The sequence below is a fragment of the Corvus kubaryi genome, unplaced genomic scaffold, assembly GCF_017639235.1.
Source record: "Corvus kubaryi isolate FWS band 111438036 unplaced genomic scaffold, C.kubaryi_AGA036_p1.0 37308, whole genome shotgun sequence".
Classification (NCBI taxonomy): domain Eukaryota; kingdom Metazoa; phylum Chordata; class Aves; order Passeriformes; family Corvidae; genus Corvus; species Corvus kubaryi.
Genome location: NW_024581096.1, coordinates 17279632 through 17298082, shown reverse-complemented (window position 1 = coordinate 17298082; position 18451 = coordinate 17279632).

Sequence of the window (18451 nt, the reverse complement as noted above, 5' to 3'; positions counted from 1 at the left end):
GGCAAGTTAACGGCTACAGATTCAGTGGAATTTTAATAAAATTTAGGAAATTTGGTAGATACAAATTAAAAGCTACTTAAGACTCTAGGAACATTGTCATGGAAAGGTTTTGCTGGCACTTTTCATCCTGACAGCAGGGATTTTAAACTTGATCATTTTGGGGTTGCTGTGGCCAAGAGAGCTGCCAATCTTCAGTTCAGTTACATAAGAGTAGGGACAATGGCTCAAGACTATACAGAGGTAAATGGTTGAAACAAAACCAGGTATTTGCACAAGAAAAGTCAAAATATACCTTTCTGTGCAAGAAAATGTTGATAATTTCCTATTTTTTTCCTCTGAAATCTGTGATTGAGATAATTTGGGGATGTTCCACTGAAGTTCTTGAAAGAATAAAATTTTGTAATTGAATTGAAAAATTTTAAAGTTAATTTTTGTATATTTTCACTAAAACTAATACCTAATATAACACTTGGATTCTTATCAGATTTGCTATTAATATTTGGAGAACCTTAATATCAGGAGAAAAAACATACTTTCAACATGTTAACATCATGCCTGAACCAACACAAATAAGAAATACCCAGACTGGATTGTAACTTCATCTAAGTAAAACTTGATTTGTTATTTTATGTTCATTTATTTCCATTAATATTTTTTTTTCCTTTGTATTTTTTATTTTATTTTTTTTTTTATACTACTTGTATAGTTTGTCTCACCTGTATAATATTTAAAGCATTTCTGGTCATATTCTTTATTCAAATACAGTTTTGCTATGCTCAACACATCTTTGGTTCTCTTTTTACAAGCAAAAGGTGAAATTGTTATTTTTAACAATGTGTCCAACAACAAATCTCCTCAGAGAGGCAGGATTTGATGTAGTTTGGGGCTGATATCTCAAGCTTCAATATTTCAAATCTCAGCTAAGAGGACTTTGATCTTTACTCATTGATGTAAAATTAACCAACCTGAATGTGTTTTGGTTGAGCTGAAGGATCTCTTTTAGGTGTGAGATTTTTAAAGAGTTTTAAGGTCAGTTCATATGCAGCTCCCACTGACATGCAAGTTTCTAGGTTTGGGTAAACATGGGTTTCCTTCGCTTTGTTCCCTTAAGCTTTATTGGAGTTCTGGCCTCCCTTTCTCCTGGTACTAGCACAGAGTTGGATACCACTAACACTTCCCTGTCTCTCAGGTTTTGAAGTGGAGATTAAAAGGCAACTGACAACAAAGGGTTTAAAATTCATTCTGTATTGCGCAGCAGAATCATCACAAATATATATCCAAACTTCAGCCTCATCCCAGTACGAGTTATAACTGCAAGAATGGGACTTATACAGAAAATCTGTACTTCTTCTTTCAAAGGCTGTGTGATCCAGGCACTGACCCTGCACTGCATCACCAGCAGATATTTATCTCTGAAGTCCTGAAGATGTGTCCATTCCATATTTTCCTGCTGACATAATTTTGACATTTTCTTTATTGGGTCTGACCTCGTACTAGCTTTCATTTTATTACTATGGCCCAACTTGGAGAGAGAGCCTAATTTACAGTGGGGTCTATCAACCTCTTTTGGAGCAGTTTTCATAAGCATAGACAGCCATTGGGATTTATAGAACTAAATGGCTTGGTGAAATACAAGGATCCATGCCACAGGAGCTGAGAAAGAATGATTCCTTATCCCTGAGCAGAGCCTGTGTTCTGTGAGACTCGAAATCCATTGCTGGATCTGTGGCTCCAGCACAAGTTAACATCTGTGAAAGGATATGGAGTAAAGTACGGCCCCTTATGTCACTGCCACAGCTGGGCTTCCTGCAGCTTAATTTGCCCTCTCAGCATGTTGCACTGATTATAAATACAATGCTGATCTTGTTGCCAGAGGCCATGACATATCGCTTGGCACTTTGCAACCCTCAGAACAAATTTTTCCCTTTCCCTGTTCACCTCAGTCAATCACAGCTTCAGAAAGCAGCCCTCTGCCACCCAGCATAGGATTACATGTCATTTATAATTTTACTCGCTTCAAAAAGCTAATGCTTAAGTTAATAAAGTGGAAAGATAGCAAGTATGGTGTCCCAACCAGGGAGAGGCAGATTGAAGTTGTTGTTGTTATTATTTGGGTTGTGGGGCACGGTAGGGGTCAGGAAAAGGGAGACATAAAAATAAAGAGCTAATAGCCTCGCTGGTGTCAAGAAGAAAGAGAAAAGGAAGCAGCTCTTCAGCAAGGCATAAAATATTAATAGCTCTCATTCAAAAAGAGCTGTCCTTCTTTTTCTTTTATTCATTTAAAAATATATACGCATTTCAAAGCATAAAGTTTACGCAAGTGAAAGCTTTCTTCTGGGTGTTTTAATCACATAACTATTCTGAGAATTTCCTGAACTTGTAATTTACTTAATGGATGAACTGGTTGCATACAGTTTAAAAAGAAATGACACTTTTCTAACTTCAATCTGACTCAACTGAGAAATCTACAGTTTGTTTGTACCTATGTTTTACGGATGGGAAGGTTAGTAAATTTGCTGAAATATCTTTCCGTCAAAACTAAGTTTAAAAGATATGATGCTGTAATTCAATCACTGACAATACTTCAAATTCAAAAGGGGAATTACTTTCAGTTGTGCAGGGAAAGACATTTTTTTTGCAAACCCAACTGATTTAAATATCATTGGATCAGTTTCATAATGAACCAAAAAACAAAACTATTAATCATATATGTAGACAAATTGAAGCAGCAAACTTTATTGGGCAAGTGAGACAGGATTTTAAATACAGCAATAGAAGTTGAAAATAACATTTATAAGCAAGCAAACAAACAAACCAAAACCAAAACTTTTTAATCCTTGAAAATAAGCTCTCATTTTGCGTGATAGTCAAAAGTATGTAAGAACTTACTTGCTTTTTTTGATTTTTAAAAAAACTATTTGTATACATCCTTTAATTCACAGTGGGTCTAAAATATCTTAATGTCAATGGACTGTAAAGATGTTTTTAGAGTAGTGTGAACTTTGGAGGTTTTAACTTCAAGATCTATGATTAAGTGCATTGCTCATCTGACTAACCAGATCACGTTAACATATTGTCATGGGTTAGCATAGTTACGGAAGTGATTCTCTTGCAAAGAGGTGCTTACAGCTTCCTCTATGACCTACCAGAACCTATAAACTGGCTAGTTTGAATACTGGCAACTTTTTAAGCCACTTAAAGAGCTTGACACACCTCTGTAGTCCACATTTAAGAATGGACAAACCACAGGAAAGCTCTCTTGTCTTCCGGCTTTCGGACAGGTAGCCGGGGGGGGCCTGCAGGCGGCCCAGCGAGGCCAGGCCGGGCCTTGCTCGGCCCAGCTGGGTCGGCCATGGTGCGGCCCTGCTCTATCTGTGGCCCTCGCAGCCCTGCTCTGTGCAGGCGGCCCCTATTGCGGCTGGGGCTCGTCTGAGATCACTGCCCCATTGCCTGGCAAAGATCATGTGGCCAACAGCAATAAGCGAACTCCAGCTGCAAGGCCGAGGTGAGATTAACCCTTTTAGTGCTGTAAGATTCCTCCAGAACAGATGAAGCCTGCAGACATTAATCCTCTTCTGAGTCTGAGGAAGAGGGAAGGTGAAGAAAACACCATAGAGACACCAAAGTCGGTAAAGAAGGAAGAGCTGAAACCCTGAGGGAGGAGAAAGAGGAGATGCTTAGAAGCTGAAATTCTGTTGTAAAGCTATGGTGATGATGGACTATGATATATCAGAGTACCCGTTGTAATTTCATGAAAGCATGGGGGGTTGGAGATTCAAACTATAATTGTGAGCAAAAGTACCTATGCTGAAACAAGCAAATTATTGTAATTGTGAGCAAAAGTACCTGTGCTGAAATAAGCAAATGCAGAAGTAGCTGTAATTTGATGAGAAGTTTGAACAGGGAGAGATGGAAGTGATGAGGACTCTTGCTCCAAATCGCAAGGAGAAGACCTCTATTCCTAGAGATGCTCCAAGAGATAGTCTCAGAGATGAAGATGATGAGGACCCTTTTGCTCCCAGGGAAGGGGGAGGGCTTCTGTTCCTAGAGACGAAGATGCTCCCAGAGATGGGTTAAGAGAACCTTTATTTTCGAACAGCTCAACCTTAAAATGGTACCCCATTAGCTCAAGATTGGACCCTCGAAAGTAGCTGTGTGAAAAGCTGTAAATCGAGGGAAGGGACTTTCACATGCGAGCAGAGAACCAACCTGGGCGGCTGTCTCGTTGCGATACTGAAGCCATGAGAGAACTGTTTCTTGTGGAAATGTCTCCATAGCATGAGCAAGAGAGACTCCTCTCCCTAAGTGAACTGAGAAAGGTTATTATGGAAGTGGTAAGCTGACTGAAAATCTCATGGGTTGTCTTTTTACATTGTCAGTGGGAGAAGGGAGAAAGGTGGGGGGAGAAGTGTTCTGAAGGTTTGGTCTGATTTTTTTTCCTTCTTTTGGGTCTGTTAATAAACTGCTTTATATTCTTTTAAGTTTTGCGCCTGCTTTGCTTTCTCCTAATTCTTATCTCACAGAAGGTAAATAAGTAAGTAATGAGTATTTTGGACCTAACCACTACACTCTAATTGGTGTTTCTGCCCAGTTTACGAACTGAACCCGCTACACATATCATTTATTTGCTGATACAGACCCAACGTGAAATAAACTGCATTCTCACTGACTTACCAAAAGAATACAAAGCAAATTACTTCTTATTTTTTCTACAGTTACTCTTCTTATTCCTACATGTTGCTTTTGACTAATGAATAAAATATATGTGAACATATGCTCAGAAATTTGGTTGATAAATGTAAAAAAAGTTGATTCAATGGCAACATCTATTCAGATTTAAATAAATATCTTTATATGTAGTATCAGGTTGTTATTTGTACTCCACACCTACTGACAAAGTACTATGTGACAAAATGGAGCAGTGTCCAGGGCGTTGCTTAGAAAAAACCTGAGATTCAAAATATGGCTTTATGAGGCAAAAATAAGTTCATATAGATGTTCAATGCAATTGAACATCTTCAACAGGAAGGAAAGCAGTTTATGCCAGTGACAAGAAACAGCAGACAATTTGATCAAAAAAGTCCGTGTTTTCCATGTATACAACTCTGCTTAGTCCTGGGTTATTGGATCATTCAGAATCACATACTTTTTCTTTTGTTTCTGTTTTATTGCATTTTGGTGGTTTGTTTGTTGATTTTTTTTTGGGGGGGGAGAGGTTAGTAATAAATCAAGAAGTTTTATTTTACATTTGAATGAAAACAGATTTCAAATTTTTTCTCTCTTTTTTCTTCTTTAAACATAATTCTTATTTTCAAATACTTCTATCAGTGCCTGATTATTCTGTTATTTGACCAAGTCCTATACTTGAGCAAGTCTTCATCTCAATTGTGCAAGTTTTGTTGATTTTGCCTCAGGCTATCCCAAATGATTGGAAGTTGTCATGTCCTTTAAAATCTCTGATATAAAAAATAAGAACCAGTTTTGAGTAAGGCTTTCACTGATATTTACTGCTGTACTTTAATATTCTGAAACAAAGACTGTCACATTTTAAAAAGTCTTGTGTACTGTATTTTTTGCACCTCACTTATCTCATTCAATCAAAGATTAGTTTCACCTTCTGATTCCCACTGATGAAGAATACAGAAAGTATTTTTCCTTTCTCAAACTTGTGTAAAAAGCACTGGCCTATGAATTCTAATTTAAAAGTAGTAGCACTACTTCAACCTTACCTGAACTTAAGTTACACAAACAACTACATGGCAAAAGACCAAGCAATCACTTTAGCTTAGTTTCTCCTCTCACTCATGTAGTCAGGTCCCACAAAAGACCCCAACTCTAAGTATATATTTTGATACTATGCAGAATATTCTTATCACTGAAATGATTTTTAGGAAAAAAAATCAAAAAACCCCAAAAAACCTACAACCAAACAACCAAGCAAACATAAACAAAGAAGCAAAAACAACCAAAAAAAACCAAACAAAAACCCCTCCTCTTTCTTCCCTAGAGCTTGTTTCTTGCATCTAACAGATTTCATTGAATTTCTCTTCCATGACCATATCCAATCATTTCTGTAATACATATAAAATTGCAATAACTGCTGCATCCTGAAGCAAGGAGTTTCACAATGTAATTATTTGGTGCACTTTCAGACTCTTAGGCATACATGCTTCAATAGAGGAAAAGAATTGCATTATGTTATTAGGAAAGCCAAAATTGTTGGAGATGGCATTGATCTTATCTAGTCTACCCGTCCAAAAACAAGAAGCTGGTCCAAACTAGCTGTTTAAGTTCTGAGCAATGATGAGAATGAAGGAAATGTGCAGGACATCTCTTTTCATACAAACTCTCATTGAGTGAATCACCGTGTACATATGTGGAGATATGAAATCTCCATCAGCTAAAACTGGAGCCAGGACAACTTGTTCTGAGATGCCAAAAATTTTTACCTAGTGAATGTGAATGATGTGAATCATTCCCCATAAAACTTTGGAGGGGATGGGTCTTCATTTGACCGCAAAAGTATCTAAAATTCCAAACATTAAATGAACCTTTATTTGTGCTTCATAGTCTTTATATGCCTTGCAAAGCATGACTGTATTCTCAGGTATTTCACAATGGATCAAGAAAATTCAATGTCTTTTTGCTAGAGGAGTAAACAGGAACTTCATTATTGCCAATGGACAGACTTTGTATTTGAATCTGGGTAGACAGGCATACTTAATCTTTAATTCATCTTGAAAGAGGGAGATATTGATGTAATAAATTTAGTTTAATTAAAGATTGCCCTATGCTAGCCAAAACTGGCTTGATTAACTTGAATTGGGGAAATCTTACATTTATTGGCACAGATTTGGAACAACCTTCTGAGATATATTTTTGAAAGCCTTTTTGCTGCCTCTTATTCTTTCAAAACACTTCTTAGGGTAATCTCATTACACAGGATAGCATTAGCAATTAATAGATTTTCTAGGATTATCAAGAGGGTTTTAAAGCAACATAAATGAGGGAAAATGATACTATGACAATCAAGTGGCACACACTTAAAAATTAAAGCCAGCCTGTAGGCTCCTTATTATGAAAATCCCTTTACAAAAAGTCATGAAAGGAATACAACCTTTAGCTGTGCATCTATTAAGGGAAGCATCTGAGGAGGTACTTAGGATACCTAATTCAGGAATTTAATTTGCACTTAAATTTTAAAAATCTTAAAATAGTCATTGTTACTATAGATCTCTTGCTCAAATATCTGAAATAATGTACAATGAACAACCCAAGACAAAGCTGTTTTACAATAGAAGAAAAAGTGTTTTACTTCCATTAATTTAATTCATGGTCTTACCAGGTTATAAAAACATAATTTGTTGATCTGAATACTGGCAGTCTTCTAAGAAGTAAAGCTTATGATCTTTCTACATTGATTTTTTTCTGTAATATCTTTCTAGTTATTTTTAAAACTGCTCAGAAATTGGGAAATTTTTTAAAAGAATTATTGCCAAAAGTTTCAAATCTGAAACATGAATGAAAACATTTTAACTATTTAAGAATATTCCACATTGTCCGTTAGTAGTCAGATTTCAAAATAAAATACAGAAAAACTGAAAAGGTTTATGATGTTGTCATCTTATTTAAAACAGGACCTGAAAGTCTGAGTTTTAAAAGTCTTTTTAAGGTTTCAATATAAAAACTATGGAAATAGGAAAATAGATGGTAAAAAATATGGATTGCCAGTTTAATAATATAGACATTAGATGAGAGAAGTAAAAAAATAACCCTGTTGACTAATGGCAATTATGAAAGAAAAATGTATTTTAAAATATGATATGAACTAAAAAGAACGTCTGCTAGTTGCAGACGGAAAAAATATAAATAGGGTCTTAGAAAAAGCACAAATATTCAGTATATGTTTCTGTTCTATATTTGGAATTAAGGAGGTGGATGGATGTATGTGTGTCATAGGATACTGTGGATAAAATACATTTACCATCTGTAACAAAGGGAGATGTGAGACAGCATTTAAAGGCTGAAAAACAGTTTTTCAGACTGAGGCATAAATTGTTCAGTTTAGCAATGTTGGCAAAACCAAGACAGAGACTTCACCTTTGTCTGAAATCACTTCTATAAAGAAAAGTATAAGTTATTCAGGGACCTTTCTTACCAACCAAAACATTACACAGAAACTAACAAATAGAAAGTAATATATTTCAGCACTGGAAAATAATCTAATTTATAGGAAATGAGAATAATTAAACATGCAATTGGATGATCAGTCCTTACAAATCAAAGAATGTAATTCTAACATGAGCAGTTTAATTCTTGATTCCAGGAGAAATTCCCTGAACCATGTGCTCTGGCATAAAGGATAGATGCAATCGTGGGCTGTTCTGGTAGAACTTCCTCGTTTTGCTTCTCTCAGGTCTCTCATTCAGTGGTCTGACTGCCCTCAGTGACTGTCATGTATAAGTTAAGAATTCCTTACTTGAGGATTTAAGTCCAAAGAGGAGGAGCTGCGAGATATATTGGACACTTCTAGTTGATGATCTAATGATCTCTTTTTTAGCAAAATAGAGGATGCAAGTCTCATTTCTAGTTCAGAAATTTTTTAGGGAGCTAAGTATAAAACAAAGTCCCCCTTCTGGAGCAGGACAATGTACCTAGTGATGCTTCTCAAAGGATTACAGAGAAGGAGTTATGGTTTTTTTCTAAATATTTCTTCACATCCAGAAAAGCAACAACATAATACAGCCATATACTTCTTTAGACAGACTTCCTAATACGTATACACTCCCGAGGGCTGCTATTGAAAATATGGGTTAGGGATAAGCATTTATTGCCTATGTTAATGTTAAGAGAATTGCTGTAATGTAATAAGATATTCATCATTTTATTTCTAAAATAAGGGGGAAAAAAGAAATGAAAATGAAAAAAAAGCAAACCACAAAGCACTTATCAAAGTCACTGTGCTGGTTGGATTCTTTCAAATCCCTTAAGGGTTTGGATGTATTAGTCTTGTGGTGGCATTGTTTTCTGGGCCTGCATTAATTTGATCCATTCTTTTAGAACATGTGTATAACACTACAAAAAAGTATTATTGGTTTATAAATTACACTTGTTGTTTCAGGGCGATAAACAGAATGATGAATGCAGTCTTTGTTCAATCACCTTTTTATTCATGAAAGGCAAAACCATGGATTCTAAAAACATTTATCTACATCAGTAGTAAGCCATAAACCTTTCAAAAATGTTCCCAGTAATCCAGGAAGGAGCTGCTGATTACTGTCATAACAAAGAGGATTCAATAATGCTAATGACTTTTCTTATGATAATCAATAATCTTGTGGAGGCTGCTTGAATCTTAACGAATCTTCCAGATGTAGCCCACTTGTTAAGAAAACAGAAAGGGTTAGTGTGCATTCATGATAATACTTGAGACTATCAGATTAATCATGGAAAGATGGACATGTTTCCACAAATGAGAGCTTCATGCTAGTGGCGGATGAGCTTGAAAGAAGTTTCTAATTTCGAAGTTGTGAAGTCAGCCTATTGTATACCTAAGCAGCTTTTGCTTACTGTCTCTGGAACCTCTGAAGGCAGGCTCAGGAATAAATCACAGCTAGAAAAACGTAAGTTTAGGTGCCTGATCTTTAGACCTTGACAGGGGTATGGTCGTATCGTCCTTTCTTCCTAGTTTTTGCTATAAATTATCAGTATGACTTGGAATTCAACCTTTTCTTAACTGAGATATCTTTCTTGGCTGCATGGCCAGGGCAAGATACATTTTGGTTAACTTCAGTTTTATATATATATATATATATATATATATATATATATACACACACATATGCACACACACACACACCAGGGCTAGTCAAGTCAATGAAAAGGGAGGGGAAGATTTCTCTTCCAGAGGCCATTTGTCCACCTCTCTTGGACAAATATTTTAGAAAGTACTAAGTAATCTTTTTGAGGGTCATCCCAATGAAAGGTGTAACAAATTACAAGTTTATGAGCAATACCTTTTAGATGGTGAAATTTACGCAGTATTAAGCCCACTGATGGTGTGCTTGCAGTGGCCTCAACAGTACACAGAGACAAAACCAATCAGTTTGGGGTAAAACATACATTGAAATATTGAAATGTCCACTGCATTTATAAACTTTCACTTCCTCTCTTATTTGGCTGATTACACAAGCTAGTATAATTTGAGACATAATGTGTATCCTGATATTCATCTTCTCTCTTTTGTTTCATGCAAGGTTTGTTTTGGGGGTTTTTTAATTGGTATTATTTTTTATTTTCACTTTCTTTATTTTTCTTTACTATTATTGTAAATCTAAACTGCAAAATTTTGATGAAAACACACAAAATCGGAAACAAACTACCCATCCCTAGGCAGTATATGGGGGGTAAATAAATATCTCTAGCCAATCTAATATATGTTACCATCATAAAAGCTATCATCATGAGTGAATTTAGTTAAAGTCCAAGGGCAAGATTTTTTTCAATTTTTTTTCCCTCCTTTCAATCTTTGTAGACTATTACCCTGTCTTCTGCTTTTCTCTGCTTCAAATAAGACCATTTGCATAACTGTGCAGAATTTGCCTAAATATAAACAGATAGCTCCTCATTTTGCAAAGCATGTGTTGCAGCTAATGCCTGGAATCATGATCCTGTATGGTGATTGCCATGTTCTTAAACATTTAGTTTAATGTGCATAAATCATTGGCTGTCAAAAGGATGCACAAAAGTTGAAGATTCAAATTCAGGTCTATTTTACACACAGGGATAAATCATTGGCATGAGGGAGACTAACCTTGAGAAATAATCCTGAGTTTAGCATTTCTCTGCAGAGTTACATCTTGACTGATTAATTGATTAATTGGTTGGTTTGTTTTGCTTTGTTTTATAAGAAAGGTGTCAGTACTGATGGTGTCTTTTCCACCTCCATGCCTCAGATATCTGTCTGCAAGCTTTCTGCTTGTTTTTAAATATTTGAAGAGAGTAGCCCCCTCAGTTCTTAATTTAATGGTTTTATTTTTCTGATTAGCTACATGGCTACTAGTTGCTTGAACAGCCAAGGATCATTACACAGTTCTTGCCCTGTCTGAAAATCTGTAATTACCTTACAACATTTGTATAAGTAGAGAACTGTTGCTCATGCTACACTACACATGTGGAACAGAATGGATATAAAGGCCTTGTCGATGTCCATTCAGTCGTGCAGGCAAAATAAAAAATATGTGACTACAAAAGCCAGACCATTAATAAACATCCTCAAACCCCCCACATCAAACAGATGAAAAAAACCAGCAATCAAATGAACAAACAAACAAGCAAGCCCCGCAACTGGGAGTTGGGCTTAGCTAGGATCTTGGTTTTATTTCAGTAAAACCATAATTATCTACCTTAAAAAAAAAAAAAATCTTAGAAGTAACAGACTCTACAGTCTTCAGGAACTTTTAAGAAACAGTGAGATTAACATGAATATGAATTTTGCAAAGAAACCAGAGGGGCAAATTGAGGTTCCCATCTTCAGAATAGGCCTTACAGAAAGACAACCAGGATTCCTTCCAAATCTTTCTGTGGATTTTGTTGATGTGCAAAGACGAGATATTTTATAAAAGAAAATATTTTAGGTAAATAAAACACCTTTGTCCACAACTATTTTTTTAAATAAGATCATGGAGAAATTAGTTCTTCTGAAATCTATGGTTAAAAGCCTAACCCCTATATAAAAATTACTGTAGTCACAGAGTCCATCTGGGTTTTCTGCATCTCTTGACAGATCTCATAATGTGACATAAGCCAAAACCCTATATGTGTAACCCTTTCATGTAGAGGAGCAGATGCCATACCTTTTCTCTCTGAAGGAGGTACAGAGCTGGCAGTGAGACCTTGCTTTTTATTCTCCACTCAATTTCCCATGAGACTTCTACACAAGTAGCAAACAAATAAAAAAATAAATGAAGCCTTGTAGTAGGCCATTAAACCAAGTCTGATTGGAATGCCAAACATACCTTTCCCTTCCATTTTTCTAGAAAGGTTTGTATAGCTCTAGTGTAAGCAACTTAAATGGTCTCATTACTTACTCTTTCCTGGTAAATAAATTATCAATAATACGAAACTGAATGTTAGACTGATTAGTTATTCCATCCTGTCCATCATGTATCTAATAATGCCTACTCAATGTACCTTGTGCACAAAACATTTTCTGTGCCCTTAAAGGTGAGAGTATAATAATAAATTGGATGGTTTTCTGAACTAAGCTGTCTTTGAAATTAGCTGTTTCATCCACTTGAATATACCAAAGCAAATTTATGATGATTAATTGTATTACAATGAACACCAAAGCACGTAATAATGATTTGCTACTTATTATAAAGCTTTGCCAATATTTTGTAAACCCAAGCGACATGATATGCAAGAAATCCAATGAAACCCTCTTAAACAAACAAAGAAGAAAGGGAAGAAAGGACAGGTCTTGCAACACTAAACATTTCTAAGGACAAACAGAGGCCACAGGAACACTTTTTTCCATGTCAAAACTTTGCTAGGTTAGCTCTCTTAAAATTAAGCGAGGGGGAAGAGAAGAGCTGACAAGAATTGATATCCACTTTCACTCAATATTCAAACTCTTATCCTAACAGAATATTAGCAAGTTAGCACACTACTCCACTTTTTTCAAATGGTATTAGTTTTAGTCTTGCCATCATTATGGCTATTCTCTCTGTACTTTTTTCTGCGTTTGAACTTCCTTTCAAGAAGCTTGCTTCCACATCTTCAGTAAGATTCAGTGAATTTCTCTTGTATTCAACTTAATAACTACTACACAGATGGAAAAAACCATCACCCAAATGTGTGCTGTCCTCAACTGGAGACTACTCAGCTGAATAGTTACTCAGCTGGATTTAGTAGAGAAAAATCTTTTGTTTCTGATTTGGCAGCCATGAGACTTTTGAACTTCAGTGAAACTCCTTTCCTGTCCTTATTGAATTGTTCTTGCTTGGCCTGGGGAAGAGTTAATTTTCTTCCCAGTGGCTGGTACGAGGCTGTGTTTTGGATTTGTGCTGAACAATGCGTTGATAACATAGAGATGTTTTGGTCATCTCTGAGCAAGGCTTGCACAGAGCCAAGGCCTTTTCTGCTTTTTGTACTGTCAGGCTGAGGAGGGGCTGGGGGTGCTTGGAAGGCTGGGATGACACGGAGCCAGGACAGGTGACCCCAAATGATCAAAGGAATGTTCCAGACCATGTGACATCATGTTCCGTACTTAAAGTGAGGAAGAGGGATGAAGAAGGAACATTGGAAGTGGTGAAGTTTCTCCTCCAAGTAACCATTATTTGTGACGGGGCCCTGCTCTCCTGGAGGTGGCTGAACACCTGCCTGCCCATGGGAAGAGTGAATTAATTTCTTGTCTTCTTTTGCTTGTGTTTGTGCCTTTTGCTTTCCCTAATAAACTGCTTTTATCTTAAACCATGAGTTTTCCAGCTTTTACCTTTCTGATTCTCTCCTGAATTCTGCTGGTGCAGGAGTGAGCAATGGGTTCTGTGGGTCTTGATGGTTGCATAGGGTGAAACCATGGTACAAATAAATATGTAATAAGAAGCAGTTTGGACAAATTTTAAGCCCAGGTTAAAAAAAAAAAAAAAAATACAGTTTGGAAGGCAACTTGCTAGAGATCTGCTTTTTCAGCCAAGAACCCATCCCACTTCAGAAATTACTTAATCATAATATGTCATTAGAAAGGATGCTTTGCAATTTTTAGGTAAGTTTCAGGGAATTAACGTGGTCCAGACAAGAAGGAAGGAAGGAATTCGGAAGGAAGGAAGGAATTCGGAAGGAAGGAAGGAAGGAAGGAAGGAATTCGGAAGGAAGGAAGGAAGGAAGGAAGGAATTCGGAAGGAAGGAAGGAAGGAAGGAAGGAAAGAAGGAAGGAAGGAAGGAAGGAAGGAAGGAATTCGGAAGGAAGGAATTCGGAAGGAAGGAAGGAACAAAGAAAAGAGGAAAGTGAGAGATTACTTTTTGTTGAAATAGAATGAGTTGTAGGTTCATGACCTTCCCTGGAATATTATTTCTAGGAATCATAAAACAATCTGATAATTATGAAGAGTGTCCAGTCATGACCGGAACAACAAACTGAGAAATTTTCTAGCCTAATGATCTCTGACCCATGCCTTTGTAATATAATATTGACTTCAGAAATATCACGTTGTTCTTTAGTTTGACATTTGTAAGATTATTTCTCATTCAGGTTTTTTCCATTCACAAATAAATAAAAGAGCATGTTTTCTTTTAAACTGTGTACCTCTAGTTTGAATAAAGGTGCAAAAATGCTGAAGGGAAACAACCAATACCTGTATTTTTTTGACAAATTAAATACTCAATAAATTATCTCTTTTCAAATTAAGACGCCTCCATTCCCCCTTTGTCTTCTCCTGGGTAAGTATTCTAGACCGTGGCTACTCTCCATCATAATAATAAAGAATGAAACTTGAGAGACAGATAGATGTTTCAGGTTTTATCTTATCAAAAATTATCTGTATTATGTTAGACACACCATTTCTGCATGCGTCTCTCTCACTAGATAGGTATTGACATTATTCAGCTTAAAAACTATATGTCAATATTAATTCTTTAATCATTGTAAACTACTTTGAGAAACCACTTGTAATGGATTTACAGTGAGGAAAAGGTTAAGACTGTGGAGGGGGGGGAAAAAAGAAAACAAAAAAGGAAAGTACGAGAGGTTAAAAAAACATTAGAGCTATAATTTGACTAAAAAAAAAGCAATAAACACAACAATGAAAAGAATATTTTACAAAAGGGGGAATGGTTTTACCAACAAAAGCAAGGTGTCACCCTGGAACTAAAGCAAAGTGACCGCCACTCACAGGCAGTTCCTTGTGGCCCAAGAGAACAAAGAAAGGACTGTGGCAAACAAACCTCTGTGGCTTAATGCTCTTTTCCAGACAGACAATACAGTGGGAAACTGGGCAAAACAAAGCTATTTTGAGGGAGGCTATTTTGTCTGAAAGGATTCACTCTGCCGAGGTACCAGTGTGGATCTGTGTGGCAGTGGCCACTGAAAGTTGCAAACAATGCCCTGGTGACTGGTGAAAAGGGCAAAGGGTCCCAAGCAGTGTCTGTGGCAGCTGGTGGTGGTGGTACCACAGGCTCTACCTGGTTTGGGATTGCTAAACAAAAACCACCTTCCCAGGCCGTGATGACCTCAGATGACACCTCCCTATTGTGAAGTGCAACTTCCTGGGATGTGAGTCAGCTACCTCCCTTGGGAGCTGCAGCTGCATTTCCATTCCCTGATTTTAAAGGGACACTCTCTCTTCCACAAACAGGGTAACACAAAAGGTTCCACTTCCAATGTCAGCTGACCCTGCTGGAAGCTTCCCTCACCACACACATGGGTGTGACAGAAAATGGTATTTAATGAACAGTACTAAAAACACCTCCCCCTTTTTGCTCTACCCAGGACACCACTGAAAACTATGCCCTCATATACCTAAAACTCAGAATATGTGCAGATATTCACAATCAGTTTTCAAGGGATTAATGGTTTGTCAGCTGAGGTGCAATAACTGGATGTGCTCTCCAACTACAACATAAACATGTTTCCTTCAATTAGGTTAAAGGGAGAAAAAAATAAAAAGGCAAAAGTAAAATGTAAACTCCAGCTGGTTTTGCTCTGCCAAAGGTTTTTTGGTTTTTGTCATATTTTGAACAAGTTAATGTAGTTTTTAGCTTTCTACCCAGGGGGATCTAAGCTTGTTGCAGGATAAATCAATTAATTCATGAAGAATGCTCAGGTAGTATAATCAACATATGAAAAGAGATCAGTTTTTCTAGTCTTGCTGGACAGAGAAAAATGTCACTCTATCTTTCTGTTAACTTTTGATTGACTTTGGAGCAGGTCGATAATCAGCTCTGTTCAAATAATGAAAATGTTTCTCTAAAGATAATTAGAAAGTAGAACAGCCCTGCAGAAACATAGGAAAATCTCCAAATTACATTTACCTTGGCTGATTTTTTTTCTCCCAGTGCTTTTTACAAAATTTTTGGTAGGATGCGTCATAAATTGTGGCTGAGGCAATCAGATATGGTCTTTTCCTTCTACTCCAGATTCCTGATGGCAAATGTTATCTTCAGTTTATTCTGAGTTAATCTTCTGTTATTTAGTGCTTAATGCTTCCTCACATTTTCTAGATACCTTGCCATCTTCAGACAAATTCTTAAATATCTCTAGTTAGAATGTTAATAATTTGATTTACTGATATTTTACAGCCCACTACCTCTAAGAGCTGGAGTCCAACAAATTTTTTATCGCAGATTCAAGGAAGGTGGTGTCTGTTTCCTGAGTAACAGCTATTACTGGTAAAAGATTGTCCTTCCCAAAGTAAGTAATGGCCTCCTTATATCACTCCCTCTATATACTGATGCTATAAAACTCCACATCCACACTGCATCAACAGAGCCCATTCTCTCTCTATCCTGAGTCTAGATAATAACACTTTAAATTAAAGAACTTTAATTTAATCACTTAACTGTTGAAACCTTTACTGGCATCTTACTGGCTGCCATTCCTGTGATATAGGAGGGAACTTACATGGATACCCTTACTGCATGACAAAACAAAGACAAAATTAAAGAATGTACCAAAAATTAGAAAGAAACTTCATCCATCCCCTCCCTGAAAAGTCTGCATCTACTTTTTCTGATTAAATATGTTCAATATCTTCTGTGCCAGGAAATTATTGCAAGCTATAGGCTAATAAAATTATCATTTAGTATTATTTCATTTATTTGGTATTTGTCCTCCAATATGGTCCTCAGTCTGCAAGAATGCAATAGAACCAGAAAATGAGCTATGCACTGCAAAAAATCATCCCAGAAGAGAGAGTTTAGTCTCTCACTGAATTACTGTTTACATATCAAGGGTTATCACAAAGATAACAATTTAGACTACAGCCCTGGCTAGAAATATTCAACTTAAATTAAAAAAGAAATTGAAAAAATGGCAGTTTTCAGCCCACAGCATGGCCTGAAAGACAATGAGAAAACTTGAGTAAGTCACCCTGCTTAATTCAGTACCAGATTCAAATCTGTGTGACTTATGTTACAATGGCATTCAAGCTCTCAGTGCTGTTACTGGCCATTTAGTTGTGAGGGTATAGTTCAAACACTCTGCATGGCTAGTGACATTTCAGATGTTCCCCTGGTACTCCAGAATAAGCAAGTGTTTGAAAGGCCCCGTACTGATGTTGCAACTAGTTTGGCATTACGACACTAGATGTTTGTAAATGAGCTATAGAGCTTACATGGAAAACTGATCACTCAATGAACTTGCTGTTCAGGAGCTTCTGTCAGGGTAGTGTAGACCATATTGTGTCTTCAGGCCTGGACTTAATGGCAGAGTCTCTAATGGAGTCTATATAATGGGGTTTAGAGAGTGTGGTGGTCTTCAGTCCAAAAGGACTTGGAGACCTTTTCCAACCATGAAGACTCTATGATTCTCTAAAAAATAGGACAAGCATAGAAATCTGCAACACAGAAATTTCTAAATCTTTGAATCCAGATTGGAATATTACCCAAGAAATATTTTATTTTCTTCCAAAGTTTAATGGGGTTGGCTAATTAATTTAGATTTAAAAAAAAAAAAGCCTTTTCAAAGACATATTTTCCAGGGTTTTTTTATTGTGATATATCCCCTCTCTGTGGCATGGAAGATGCCTATTTCCTTCTTTGAGGGTTTCTGAATTCTTTTTATAACAAAATATTTTTTGTTAACACAAAAACCCATTAGCTGCTAATGCAGCATCTTTCTAATTCCATAGCACAAATTACCCAATGCAGAAAAAAGAAATAATTACAGAATTACACAATAAATCATCTGTCCTTAGCCAGTCAATATTAATTCTTAAGTAAAAACATGGCTATTGCAAACACAGCTGAAAGGCTGGCCAATCTGAGCTCCTTTATGCCAAGAACAAAGCAAATTCCAAATAAGTTCTTTAGATAAAAAGATTAAAGTTGTGAGAATTACTTCTTTTGAGAATCAAATAAAAGCAAGTTATATGTCTGTAGTGGTCTGTAATGGAACCTAATCTGTATAAGTTAGGTATCTAAGATTGCCTAATTTTCAGATGTTTTATGTTTCTTTGAGCCCTGCAGGAAAAGACCCTATCTGTCCAACAAAGATACCTAACTGTAACCAAGTAGAATCTACTTTTGGATGGTTTTGAATACCTTTCTTCCTATACTGCTAGGCAGCAAGCTTGGGAGATTTTCTTTTTTGCCCATGGGCAGACAGGTTGCTTTTTAAAAGAATTTTCAGAAATAAAGTTCCTGTAAGCTTCTATAAGATGCATTTATGGACAATTAAAAAAAAGTGTCCAGCTTACAAATCACGAGCTTTAGAGCACTCAGAACAAAACCAATG